This window comes from Procambarus clarkii, chromosome 73 (genome assembly GCF_040958095.1).
Source record: "Procambarus clarkii isolate CNS0578487 chromosome 73, FALCON_Pclarkii_2.0, whole genome shotgun sequence".
In the NCBI taxonomy this organism is placed as follows: domain Eukaryota; kingdom Metazoa; phylum Arthropoda; class Malacostraca; order Decapoda; family Cambaridae; genus Procambarus; species Procambarus clarkii.
The window spans coordinates 4,089,633-4,104,500 of NC_091222.1; positions in this window are offsets into that span (position 1 = coordinate 4,089,633).

The following is a 14,868-nucleotide window of genomic DNA, read 5'->3' on the forward strand; positions in this document are numbered from 1 at the left end:
AAAAAATCTATGCATAACTGTTCGAAATAAGGCAAATAGGACCCTGGGAACATTTCTAGAAGCGTTAGCAATAAAACACCTTGTGTGTTTCTGCAGCTGTAACTAGCTCCTTAGGCCTCACTTGGATTATTAAGTTCTGTTTTGGTAGCCGTACTATAGAACGCGTCATGCATAGAATGACAATGTTAACACCACGAATTAGGAACCTTCCATGTGGAAAAAGATTGTTAAAGTTTAATTTACATTATCTAGAAAGGCGAAGAGTTAGGCTATCCCTGATTAAAGTGTACACATTAAACTACGTTTGAGACAAAGTACATCTCACAGGGATAAAGTTGCTTAGTCTATTTCTACCCCCCCCCCCCAAGTGAACAAGCGGAAGAACGGGCATAACAAGGTTAAGGTATAAAATACATCAACACTTAATAGAATACGAAACAATGAATGAAAAATAGGTAAGTTTAGATTTAGGAAAGACCTGGATAAATACTAGTTTGGTCAGTGTTGTTTCGTGGAACAAATTACCGGGAAACATAATAGATGTAAGGTCCCTCGATTGTTTTACCGATCGTTCAACCGTTAACAGGAGCTGCCCTTAATGTCCAAATATTTTCTACTGTTCTGATGCTAGAAAGAATAATAATGGCAGACGTTGTTACTAATAATAATAATCACGAAATAATGGTACCAAATTAGACCATTTTCGAACTAGAAAAAATAATAAATTATGGTTTGGGAATTAGGTTGTAGAGTAATGATACAAATTCAGGGCAATGTTGGTTAGCAACCAAAGTGTCCCCTCGAATAATGCATCCCATTTTAATGTCAAAATTCTAATCAGCAATTTAGTTCATTTCATGTCCGTCGTGGCCACGCTAGAGGACGGGCCGGCGTGTGACTGCTGAAGTGATTAATGTTTGTTAGTGCTTAAGTTCATCATAAGCAAACTACCAAGACTGGATGTGTTGATCAAAGGCTGCTTCAGCGTCTATGTATTTCATTATGTCCTTCTCATTGTAAATATCAAATATGACTACTCAGTCTTAGGGAAGCTTAATTTTAAGAAGCGACTAAAAACATTTGCCCATAACACACTGGTTGTTCATTGGTTTAAGAGGCGAGAACACATGGCTGCTCTGCAAGATACGGAATTACATGCTGAATTTGGTAAATGAGTCACACGTTGTTAAAACATTTTATTTCATAATAATATTATATAAATAGTTTATTTCATTGTTTATATTAAACAATAAAATTACAACATGGAATGTGAGATTTTAATTTTTTTAGGGTTTTTAATATATTTAGACATGGATTAGAGTAATTCTCTGGAACTGTGCGAGCGGCCTCGAACGCCCGTAGCGTCTAGGTGTGACATCAACTGCATTGACGTTTCACGTGTAAGGTGATCATTATTGTCGTAAAGTTGACGAACATTATTTGTTAATGTTTGAGTTTGTCAGCCCGGGGAACTACATCCTTGAGCTTCACTATATATCCCAATTCTCCATCACTAAAGAAGTCTGGGATATCAACAGTGATGTCATTGATTGAACGTTTGTGTCTGGCTGTCAAATATTTTGCCTCGAAGTTGAGCATCATGAGGGAGTCGCCTTCCTCTATGATCACTGATGGTATGTCGAGTCATGTCATGGGTTAACTTAATGTGTTAACGAACGTTTCTGATGAACGTTTTGCTTTAAGCATGTTGAGCATCTGGTTGGGGTCGGCATCCTTCACGACCTCTGGTGGAACATCTACAAAGTTGGACAGCGCGGGGCAGAAATGCTTTCTTCGTTTTTAAATGTTCCGGAAATAGATTTTGAAGTTCTAAAGGCAAACTGCGAATTCGTTTAATTATTGTGCTCCTTCCTAGGAGGTTTCCTTGGGCATAAACGAATTCCAGTTAACACTTTCTTCGGAATCCCGAGGCTCAGGATTTCCATAGATGTAAGCCTTCATAACTGCAGTCGCCATCACTACAGAAATGCAGTATAATCTCCACATTTTTCCAGTAGTAAAGTGATGCACTCGAACTGTCAATTATTTACTGATCTAGCTGCACTGCTCTAAATAGCAAAGCGTCGCTTGCGTTAATGTTCGAAGATGGAAAATGGTCAGATGGGTAGTTGATGAAGACTTGTGGTCGGTAGGTCCTATGGTGACCAAATGGATTGATTAAGATTAAGCCACCTAAAAAGTGGTGCGGGAATGAATAGCCCAAAAAGGGAGACACTTTGGAACCATTACCAATAGTTGAAACTGGAGATCTGTGAATGGATAGATTTTTTTTTGTTAGGGAAGGGGGGGTTTGGCGGTCAAGGAGGGCAAGCAATACTAATTATAGAGCTAGTGAGTTAATGATGGCCTCTAGGTCTTCCGTGTTTTCTTAGTCTGAGTCTTGCTGCTAGTTGACATGGCTGTGTTTTCATTGGACTTCAGTGATGTGGCCTCCATGAGGAGAGCTTGCACGCACTAGGGGAAGTGTCGTGGCAATGGAGCTCTTAATGAAATTTCCTCGTCTGAGGAGTCCGTGGCGTAGTTCGTTGTTGGTGGTTTTGGTCTCATGGCCTGAGGTTGAGGCTGGCTCTGAAGTCGATGAGTTGTGAAAGCTGGTTCGATAACGTCGGAGGTGTTTGTGGTCAGAGAGCACGTCTGCGAGCGCTTCTGCTGAGATGGAGGAAGCTTTTGGGCTGGAATGGAAGATGCTGCTGTTTGTGCAGTCTGGGTCTTTAATGGAGCTGACGTCTGAGTTGATATCGACCTAGCAGTCGACCTTGTGGAAGTCCCGGGTGTGATAGGGGGGGTAATGAGACTTGCATCAGGGGCTGTGATGGGGTCCAGGCCATTGTTTAGGTACAGCACATTCAGTTCCCTGATGAATCGGTGGTAGTCGGTCCCCATTGGGGGCCCCTGGGGGCCTCATTGTGAAGGCTGGCTTGACTGGTAGGAGGAACCACTGTTTGGTAAGACTTGGAATCTTAGGGTTTGTTGGTGAGAGCTGAGGTGTTGGGTATAGCATCAGGGGCTCTGGTGGCGGGGTTGAGGAGGTTAACTTTCTTGGTTTCAACCTGGGCCTTGATTATTTCCTTTCTGGTGGAAAACCGTGTGAAATTGCAGGTTGATTGCCGTTGCGGAGAAGGCAGCGATGGGTTGTCGATTTACAGATGGAATAATGGTCCTGAGTGCAAAGGCTGCACTTTTGGATGGGGTGCTGACACTTAGGGGGGTGTGAGTAATCGTAGCACGGAAAGCCCTTTTAGAGCTCATGGTATCGTTCCTTCTTCACTTGGAAGGGTGGAATCTTGATGCGGAAGCAGAGGAGACCATGTGTGGCAGCCTGGTTTGCCGAGGCTAAGGTGGTGAAGGATATCTTCATGCTGGTGTGCTTGTCCTCGTCGGTATCGGTGCTGCAGAATATAACACCGAATACCCTCGGGTTCGGGTTTTCTTCCTCGATGTTGGTAATGATCTCCGTTTGTTCTCGGTCCGTGATCCAGTGGCTGGTCCCGCTGATACTGTTCGGTCGGCGATGTACTGATGTGGGAAGAGAGGAAAGTGTGCAAGAGATTTTTTTTTTCTTTAGGGATCCCTCACACAAGAGAAATATTTTTACCTTCTTGACCAAGGTCGATGGGTGTATTCAGACGATTTCTTTTAAGATCTTAAAGACGTCGATTTGGTGAAAGTATGGCCGTCCATGGGGCAAGTCCTGACTTTTAGTCGTTTGTGGCGCATAATAATTGTTAAAAGCCCCTCAACGGGTCCTAGTGGCGATGGATGTTTTGTGAAGTTAGTCAGGATTGCTGGTGTGGACCAGGTGTGTGTGTGTGGTGTGGGGGACCAAATGGATTAATTGATGAATATTAAGCCACCCAAGAGATGGCACAGTGCATGAATAGGCTGTAAGTGGTAAATTTTTTAAATAAAATTATACCGTGTGCCGAGTTCGCATTTAATAGTCAGGCTGCTATCACGGGGGAGGATACTGCTTGACAGTATTTGAGGGTGTCCAGCTGCCGGACACCTCTTTTGACCAGAATAGTGGCAGTGTTGATGGCTTCAGGGTGGTTACTGCAAGATTCAGGGACTCTTAAAGCTCTTCAAAGGTCGTTGGTTGCTTCACAATCATGGAGATAGTGAAGTAGTGGTTTTTCTGTGATTGTTTGGCAAAAGGTGCATTCCCTCTGTCTGGGTTAGCCAATCTCCCAGTTGCATCTAACCTAGACGTAGTCTATATAACCGAACTGCTTTTTTCCTGTGGATTCCTTTTGGGGTATTTAACCTTTTTAACTTGGTGGCCTGAAGATACCATATTGCAGAGGGCGAACCTTCTGCTACTCGGTTGTAGATGGGCTTTGTTGAGGAGTGAGAGTTTTATTTTTTTATGTATTCTAGGTAGGGTTGGATTGTTTTATTAATCTCTGGATAACTAGTTAGCAATTTAGCAATTTCATCGCCTTTCTCATTTAATGGGATTCCAACATGGGATGGGATCCAGTTTAAGGTTATGTTGAGTCTTTTTCCTTTAGCTACTGCTCCAAGATACAAAATGGTGGTAATTATTTCCACGTTCTCTTTCTGCCGTTTTTTTTCATAATACTTGAAGTGCAGCTTTTGAGTCTGTGTATATGATTGCACATTGAGAGTTTTGTGCAATCACACATGGGAATGCCTTTTGTATGGTAAACATCTCAGTTTGGGTTGAAGATATTGGTCCTTCCAGTCTCCAATAGGCCTGTTCGCTGTCTGTGCAAAGAGCAGCACCATCACTCTCATATTCTGTGTCAACCGATCCGTCTGTGAAGACGTGAGTGGCTACTGCTATGCTGCTCATTTGATTTTCTATGATGCGCCTTAAGATTGTTGGATCATAGGCAGCTTTTTCATTAGAAGACTTTTCCAGTAAGACATATTATAGGTTCTATTACTATTTTGATAATAGGCTACATGGAGCCTGAGAGCTGAGTGGACAGCGCTTTGGATTCGTATTCCTGAGGTTCCGGGTTCGATCCCCGGAACCTCAGGAAACAAATGGGCAGTTTCTTTCATCCTGATGCTCCTGTTACCTAGCAGTAAATAGGTACCTGGGAGTTACACCTGCTCTGGGCTGCTTCCTGTGGGTGTGTAACAAAAAGGATGCCTGGTCGAGGACCGGGCTGCGGGGACGCTAATCTCCGAAATCATCTCATGATGTAACCTCAAGGTAAGGCTCCTCCCACGGTGGGGGAAAAAGTGTAGTTTGGGTGTAGGTGATCACCACCTCTATCAAGAATCGTGCTTTTTAATTGTAGTAGTTTAGAAATTTTCCCGCTCTGGCAGCCCAAGAGTTTCCATTGTTTTGTCGAAGTCCAACCACCAAGGCTTGTCTAGCTGGGACTGGTTCAAGGGAATAAATTATCTTGCTGATAATTGTAGCTGCTGTTTGATATTTTCTTTCTTGAAGAGTGGGCAAACTAGTTTCCAGTCTGTTTCATGCCTGGTCTACATAGGGGGCTCCCAGGACAGCTCTCATAGCATTTTTTTAGCTACTTCAAGCTTTTTCCACTGTTGTTGTGATTGTATAGAGTGCAGGTGCGGCATAGTCGATCTGCCGCATCCACCTGACTGCCTGTACATTTTTTTTTTTTATTTTTACATGCGAACATGCGAATAAATACATTAAAATAATAAACTAATAACAAACAATCAGACAACAAAAAAATACAGAAGCACAAAGCAAGTTAATACAAAGTAACACAAATACACTAAATACCGGCCCGAAGGGCCGACAACAAAAACACAACAAGGAGCATAAACACAATGAAACACAACACCGGACAGAAGGGTACCGGAAATATGATAAATACAACAAAAAAACACCGACCTGAAGGGCGCACACTAGGTACACCACATTGCAACAAACCACAGGTCACAGCAAGCACACAGACTACTCAAAGTGTTCATACTTATCCGGCCACACCGCCGCCGGGAATCGAACACAATATGCCTCCCACAGTAACATGACGTCATCCGGAACAGGTGCAGTATTAACAGTACGAGGATCAGGCATTGACTCCGGCACACCCACAACAAAACACCGAGCCCGCTGTACCCAGATGGAACAAGGGCACCACGGAACAGGATGCACGCGGTCAATAATGTCAAACTGCAAAGGATGCTGCGCATCATGCGCCACTCCGGAGGCCAAGACGAGAGGGAGGGGCTCCTTCCCACGAGGCCGGGCAATGGGCAGCGCACTGGGAGCCTCCTCGGCCGCCTCACAGCGCTCCGCGTCAACCACCGGATGTTGTTCCTGCCGGGACCCCCCACGCTTGGCATCCTTCTTCAGTACCAGCTTGATGCCTCGGCGCGCACCAGAACTCTTACCATCCACGTCAGTAGGAGCGACCACCCCCTACTGCGTAGAACCTTCTGCAGGAGAAAGAACAGGAAGTAAATCATAGGTACAAACATCGCCAACAGCAGACACATGGACGTCAGCCACCACCAGCGTCGTAGAGCGCGAAGCACCCGGAGTCGCCACATCATCTCCCGAAGCTCCACCTGCATCGTAGTCCTCCGCATCAGCCCAAGCAGTAGAAGAACGCCTGGAACGCTTTGACACTGGCCGCACATCCTCACAGCCGGAGGCGGACCCAGAACCACGGGCCTCACGAACCGGGCGAACCGACGCCCGTCGCAGAACGGCAGCAGCCTCTACCACAGGGGGAACCGGACCACACACAGGAGGAGGCACCGCAGCCACCCCAGCACCCAGCACAGACGGCGAGGGTGCAGGGACCTGGACAGACGCAGCAGAGGAAGAACCGGAAGACGAGGGGCCCGAGCAGCCGGCAGACGGAAGAGGCTCAGGAACGGCAGACGGAAGAAGCTCAGGAACACCAGCCAGAACAGGCGGAGCACCAGGGGAGGACACAACTACCGGAGGAGAAGCTATAACAACAGGCGGAGAAACAGTTGAAACAGAGGGCACCCCCTCAGCCGAAGAGACGTCCATATCCACCGAATCATCCCCCACAGGAAGTGGCGGAAAATCCTCCTCACTGAAGAGATTCACTGGTGCAGCGGCTGGCGCAGAACAGGCAGCAGCCTGATGGCCCAAAAGACCACAACGATAACACGTCCGCGGCTGGCAGGCGTAAAACACCCGAACGTTATACCCCATAAGGCGCACAGAGGACGGAATATCCGCCCGGAGTCTCATGCCCAGGGTGCGAATGTTAGACCTCACACCCTTAAGAGGACTAGAAGACACTACGTTCACCCTCACACTAACTACCGCGCCAAACCGGCCGAAATACCGCCGTAGCAGAGCCTCTGGAAACTCCAAGGGAGCCCCATGCATACTGATGTAAGTAAGTGCACCACTTCTATCAGAGAGGGTGACAGTGCCCACACCATCCGGCAGGGGTAGCGTCCGCCCCTCGTATCGCCGGAGAAATTCGCGATACACCACCTCCTCGGTGAACTTTACAATCGCCCTACGGGCCGTTACCAACTCGACCCCGTAAATTTCAAACACAGGGACAGAGAGTACCTCACAAGCCAGCGCAATCTCCGGGTACCCAGCCCGCACAGACAATTCTAGTCCCACAGACTGAGCCCGGACGACAGGGGGTAGAGGGACCCCCATCGTAACGCCACGTCAGCACAGGCGAGCAGACACACATCTGCCCTCAACCGGCCGAAACTGGCAAACAACACCAACTGCTGGAGCGCGGATGCAACACGTCTGTCCCCGACCGAAGCTAGGGCCAGCACTGCCTGTACATAGTATGTGCGAAAGACTTGCAGATTGGCTCCTCCATTATTATTCCTTATTCTTATTCCTAGATTATTCCTAGATACTGAAAATACGGATTACGGATTATTCCAAGATACTGAAAAGTGTCCACCCATTCAATTGGTTGACCCTGTACTGTGAGTGGGATGTTGTGCATCAGTATTTTTATGGGCATGACTTTTGTCTTGGTAGGGTTGAATTTTATACCAATTTGCTTTACGCTTTCACTAATGCAGTCTAAGCATTTGGGTGCAAGGCTCGCCGCATCCTTTCCTTTTATGATAAAGTCGTCCGTGTAATTTAGCAGCCTGCAGTGTTGTTGGAGTTTCAGCTTTATTGTTCTTTCCATAAAACAGTTGGAGAAGGGTGCTGAGAATGCCTCCTTCCGGTGTACCATGTTCATGTCTTTTGTATTCAGAGACTGTCATGAAACTTCACTCTTGCTTCTCTGTTGGAGACAGTTTTTGATCCAGGAGAGCAGGTTTCCTTTGACCTCTTTGTCGATGATACAGCAGAGAATAGCTGGGGTGCGATCTAGTTCAAAGGCTTTCTCGAGGTCCAGGAATATCAGCATTCCTGGTTTGTCATTCTAGTGGGCTAGCAGTTTTAGTACATTCCACTGTGCCAACTTTTATAGTCATATATGTCCTGGTGCAGTTTAGGCGTGTTCCACTCAAGTCTGTTGCGTGCCATTCTGTCAGCCGTCTTGGCTGCAAAGCTTTGGAGGGAGATGTGCCTTGGATTAGCTGGATCATTGGGTTTTGTGATCGGCACTGTCTACCCTATTCAAAGCTGTAGGTCTAGTTTGAGAAGTCCAGGCTGAATTAATTGACCTAAGGTATGCAGCGTCTCCCTCTTGGCCGAGGTATCTAATTATATTATAGGTTGTCTCCAGGGGATGTATCTTTGTAGTTTTTCTTAGCCCGACTGAGCTCGTCTAGTGTGAAAGGGGTATTAGTATCAGACTTCTGCACATGCTGTATAGATTCTGTGCAACTTTTCGTCCTCTAATTCTGTCTGCACTGCTAGTTCATCTGGTGGAAGCTGGTTACTGGCTGCTCTTTATGCAAATTTGGTTGCTGGTACCAAGTGGTGAAGATGCGAACAAGCTTGAATGGCCCCCATGCATATATGCAATCTAAAACTCCACACCCCAGAAGTGACTCGAACCTTTGCAGCCAGAGGCACAGGGGCACTATGCAACTGGCGAACACAATACCTTAAACACTCGACCATCCGTGACTATACAAAAGACGATGGTAGCCTTAGCTATTTAGTCCACCGTCCTGACGGCACTTGGTGGTGAACTTGGGCATAGTTATTTAATCAAATCACCTCATTCTCGTGGGGCCAAGTGAGCAACATAATGAGGTGATTTGATAAAATAACTACGCCCAAGTTCACCACCAAGTGGTGAAGATTTGTGTTTCACAAATCAGACAGGATTTGTGTGTTGGGAAGACTTCATATTTTTGTATTTTGATGTTCAGTAATCGCATAAAACTACATATTGTATCAAATAACTGTATCAGAATTGTGATGAGGAAGGGGGTGGGGTAGTGTGAATTCATATATTTGTCAGTTCTCATGCTTGTAACTCCACAAAAAGGTTTTGCTTCTTAAAATTTATGCACATTATTAACTGACTGTTGTTTAGTTCGACAGTAATAGTTTGAATATCCTTGTCAAGGTAGGGAATCCAAGGCATTTCAGGTGATGGTGGGTGGAAATAGTACTAGAGTCATTGACAAAAGATCAAAATTATTTCATTTATTTGCGAAAGATAAAAAAACTTTCCTGCATTACATTATAATTTTTGCGAGTTATAAATGTATGTTGTGAATAATTACAAATCTGAACATTTTAAAAATTGAATTGCATTCCATATCATTGCTTTTATTTAAATTATGTCTGACAGATTGACTCTTTGAAATAAAGGTGTGGATAACAAACTATATTCACAGCAGAGAAGAAATTTATACTTATATTTTAAGGATGTAATCATCATGTGCTTACATGATAAATCATACTTATGTCATCCCAAAACTTTAAAATTAATATTTTCAAAAAAATCCCTATCACTTTGTTGATGAGGATTGGCCGTCCAAACCGCCAAATTCTTATAACCGTCCAAACCAATATTGCCCCACACCCACGCGAGAATTTATTCATGCGAGAATTTATTCATGCGAGAACAAATCGTTATGAAACTGGGACTTGCGCTGTTTTATTCGAATCAGAACTGAATATATTGATTTATTTATTATGTAATGTTAGAATTCATCTCACTTACGAGGCGCAAGAAAATAGTTGTTACTCAATCCTCGCGCGGGACATCTCGGGTATGACAGAAATGTTAAACGTACAATTCATATTTTAATAACGTGAATAATCCTCCAAATACCTAAATTTAAGTATTAATTCGTAGTTAGTCTTAAAAGCAAAAAATCCTCATTGCGGTATATTAGTAGAAGTGTGTTTTTAGTAGTTAACTGTTAAAATGAGAAAATTTCATAAGTATGCGTGTAAAATGATCCAGTTACAAATGTGTGTATAAAGGGAAGAGTCGCTTTTACTATCTCGGGGATTTTGTGTAAACATTATTGCACCCAATTGGAAAATAAGATTTCTGGTATATATATACAATACAATTTATTAATGATATAAGATACAATTTGTATAACATATGTACAAGATAAAAAAAAATATAACATGTTTATAAAAATACTGAAAGGAGACAAATTGTTTTCGTAATGGTCATCGAACTAACAGTTCTCATTACTTTAAAAACAAATAGTATTTGTTATAATTACATATAATTTGTTATAATTACAAGAGAATATGGGAATACAGGGTAATGGTATCAAAGCAATGCAGGGTATTATTCAAATGACTGTTTGATATCGACATGTTTATAGATACGATAATATTCTTCGGGATATACACCTTGAAGCCCACTCTTGGGATACTGACATCGGTTCCGTTGGGTATCTGTGCAGAGTTTATCAGATTTTTTAAGATTGCTACGTGTTGCGAGTGAACCCTGGCTCTTATAATAAGCAAGTTCGGTAGCATCTACCCAGCGTCGCTTAAATAAGGTGACGTGGGGGTTAAAATTATAGTCCTGCAAGCAAAGACCTCGGGTGTCCAGGAGGGGTAACTATCTCCTTCCTCAGATCAAACAGCTTCGGCGTCTTCTGAACCTTTACATAGATTACCGTTGTGTGGAAACTTCCCAGGCCTCCTAAGACTACGTGCAGATTCTTCAGTTTATTTTTCTGAAGAAAAAAAAGAGCACGTTAATATGGATACAGTGCACGAATAATAAGTAAATATATAACAAAAATCATTTAAATAATGACAAAGCTTAAATTTCATTCTTTAGGAAGGCGAAGAAGGAATTAATATGAACAAATTCACAAGGGCCGTGATAAGGGTTCGAACCTGCATCCGGGATGATCCCAGACGCCCCTTATTCTACTGTGCCACGACATGGTAAAAAAATTGCAACTCTGAGTGCAACTCCCCTCACAAGGCTCATGCAGCTTCTCCGGGAGAAGGCGCATCTGGGATCATCCCGGACCTAGGTTTGAACCCTCATCACGGCCCTTGTGGATTTGTTAAATTTATGCATCACGCTATTGTGGTTTGAGTGTAATGAGATAATACTGGTTCGGTAACATAGTTGATATTGTGTGTAACTTTTACCGCATAACATATTAGCAGTGGGGTATCTTGATTGTTTCAAGCGTAAGTTAAACACGTATATGAATGAGATTGGGTGGATATAAACAGCTGTCTCGTATGGGCAAATAGGCCTTCTGCACTTTCATTCTTATGTTCTTAATGGGGTTAATAAGTGCAATGTAGCTAAATTTATGACTGGGGAGACATTATGTGCCACGAAATAGGCGAGGAATAATCGAACATTTACGAAACCTGTACATCTTTCCTCAATTATGGCGGTTTAGTTTGCATTTATTGATCAATTTAATAGGTACAAGATTGTTGTACTTACCATGAACTTCGCAATCAGTTGACGAATGTCGACCGCAACATTCTCATCTGTCTGCTTACGCTTATCTACCTCGCTCCATCTTTCTGAAATTACAAAATAAGAATTTTATAATTTAATATTTAACCTGTTATGTATATACGCATATTCAGAAAAAAATATTTAATTTTAAAAACAAATAAACATAGTTTTACCGATACATGTATACTGTCGCTAATGTTGGTACCTTCCAAACTACAAGTAACTATACTAGAGATATTTCTTTAGTCATAGTTCAACTGGTAGTACTAGTACGAGTCAAGCTTCGCGAATTCAATCCCATTGCAGTCCCATTATATTTTAGCGCAGATAAATCACATTCTTGTGAGTTCATTATATATAATATATTAAAATCCATGAACCTAACGTAGCTTCTTTCACCACAAGCTAATAAACAAGCATCTTAGTTTGGATAACACAATCTATTGATCCTCGAATGACTGTAAACTTCCCACTGACCAATTCTCCTAACTCTAATCTTCACTACTTATTTACTAACACTTTCCCAACTCTTTACCTCTGTCTAGTATGAAGTAGCCGAGGGTGATGTGCCCGTGGTCTGGGTCGGCTGCAACATGTTTGAGCTCCTTGGTTTTGCTCAAGAGAGAATCTTGCAGTTTCTTCATATTGAGTTTCACGCTATCTGGCAGGTTCAAGTAGGCGTAGTGGGTAGCTTCCCTCATGGCTGGCATTACGGATGCGATCTGCAATGAAAATAACGCAAGTTTAATGTGTCTGGCAAGTTTAATATATAGATGTTTATTTAATCTATAACTTCTTAGATTGTAAAGGATTCCAGCTATTTTCTTACGTCGTGAAAGCATTTGTGATGCGATCTGCACTGATAATAACACAAGTATAATATACCAGCCCATCCTCCAGCTTTGGTAGTACTTACAGTAACGATGAGGACCATAGTATATTTACCGACGTACAACGATATTACAACGTAGAAATCTGAACTCTGAACAAACCTAAACAAACCGGGAAAACAACTTTTTTTACTTGTTATTTTGACAGACTAAACATTAAACTGTAAAAAAAGTCATCTGAATATATTGTGGAAAGGTTTGTAATGTTGTGTACCTTGACTTTAGCAAACTTTTGATACAGTACCAATCTTTTGACCATTACAAAACCATATTTACATCGTCTTGAAGTGATTAATCCAACTTAATATAACAGCCACAATACCGTGAGCCTCTATCTTTACTATCAATCTTTCATGTGGCACTTTAGCAAAAGCCTTGCTAAAGTCAAGGTACACAACATAAACCTTACCATTATCGACTGCCTCAACTATGCTGCAATAAAATTATAGCCAGTTAAACATGAACGGCCATTTGTAAATCCATGTTGTGAATCATTTATTTATTTGTATTTATCTCGGTTGACAGCTGACCTGTCTCAGTTTTTACTGGTCCAGGACGGACCGAAACGTCGCCGCTTCTCGACGAAGTAGAGATTTATGTAAAAAAAAAGTGAAAACAAGAGAAGTTTGAGTTGTGCGGTCATCATAGATACTCCTTTGTAATGGTCGACAGATTGACAGATGCTGTACGCCTTTACTTCTTGCGTTCACATTCTCCTATCATGAAAATGAAAATATGTTCGTGGTTAAGGGAAGGTAACAATTGGGAAGGTTGGAAGAAGAAAATGGGGAAAGGAAAAGGAGAGAAAAAAAACATTGCTAAGAATTATAGACGGGTTGCACTAACGTTCCACATAATAAAAAAAATTTGAGAGATTAGTCGGGTCACCAGTTTCATGGAGACCAATGATGTTCTCAACTAAGGCCAACATGGATTTAGGGCGGGAAGAGCGTGCCATTCTTCCCGATCCTCCTGGATCGGGAAGAATATGACCATGGAGTGATAGCTCCATTCCTGAACACACAAAATGAGGTCAGTGGTAATAAGGGGAATAATACGACGCTGGATACTCAGTTTTTTGTCCAACAGAACAGAGTAACAGTCAACCATATAAAGTCGAGACCAAGAGCAGTTAAAAGCTGCTGCTGTTGTTGATTTTAGATTTAGCTACTCAGAATGAAGTGTCCATGTAGCACGGGCTATGGTGATCCCGTAATTGAGTTCGGTTATTCGCGATAACCTTGTTACTGTGATATTTGGGTCAGTTTTATATGGAGGTGGGGATTCCTCCGTTTTCCCCGGTTTATTTTTCGCTTGTTTTAGTGCACTGGTTTGTCTTGTTTCAATAACATTATCTTGGTGGCGGATGTAGATGCAGAATGCTCACTAGCGAGTCGCAATCCTCAACGGCTTTTCTAATCATTGTAGTCGCGGTGAAATGTGCATCTAATTCAGAAGCTGTCGTTGGATTAATGTTGAGTTTGATGCACAGGGCTTCAGTAGCTTCACATTCCAGTAAGTAGTGTAATAGTGGCGCCGCTGCTTCTGTTAAACAGATATGACACACTTTAACTATTGGGTACATTACCTCCCAGCAGCACTTGTTACCAAGTCTGAGCCTGTGTGTGGTTACTGCAATGTCTCTGGATATCTTTTTACCAGGCTTGAAATAGTAGTACCCAATGGCTTGTTCATACCATATCGCAGTGAATCTTCCTTCCGCTACTTTGGCTCTGTTGCGACTTTTGATAGTTGAGTATTTTCTTCTTGATTTGCTCCTTAATCTGTGAGAAACTTGGAGGTACTTGAACCTGTACAACAGGTAGAGCAGTTGCAGTTTTTGCTAGAGAAAACACTTTTTCTCATTACCATCTATTGCCAATGTGACTTGGTATCTAATTTAGGGTGATTGACAGCCCTAGATTATAGGCTTTTTTTCCTATATGTTGGATTACTGTGAGTTGTTGTATATTATCTCGATGCTGACTGGATAACAATGCCTGGAGCGAAGATTTTAGAGTTGGTATGAATGATGACATCATGTAAATTATTCTCAATTGTACAGTTTGTGGCCTCCTTCAGGGCATATAATTCAGTTGGCAATGTTGAGCACTCACTATTCATGCTCCAGTAAGCTTCATGGTTGGTAGTGTAAA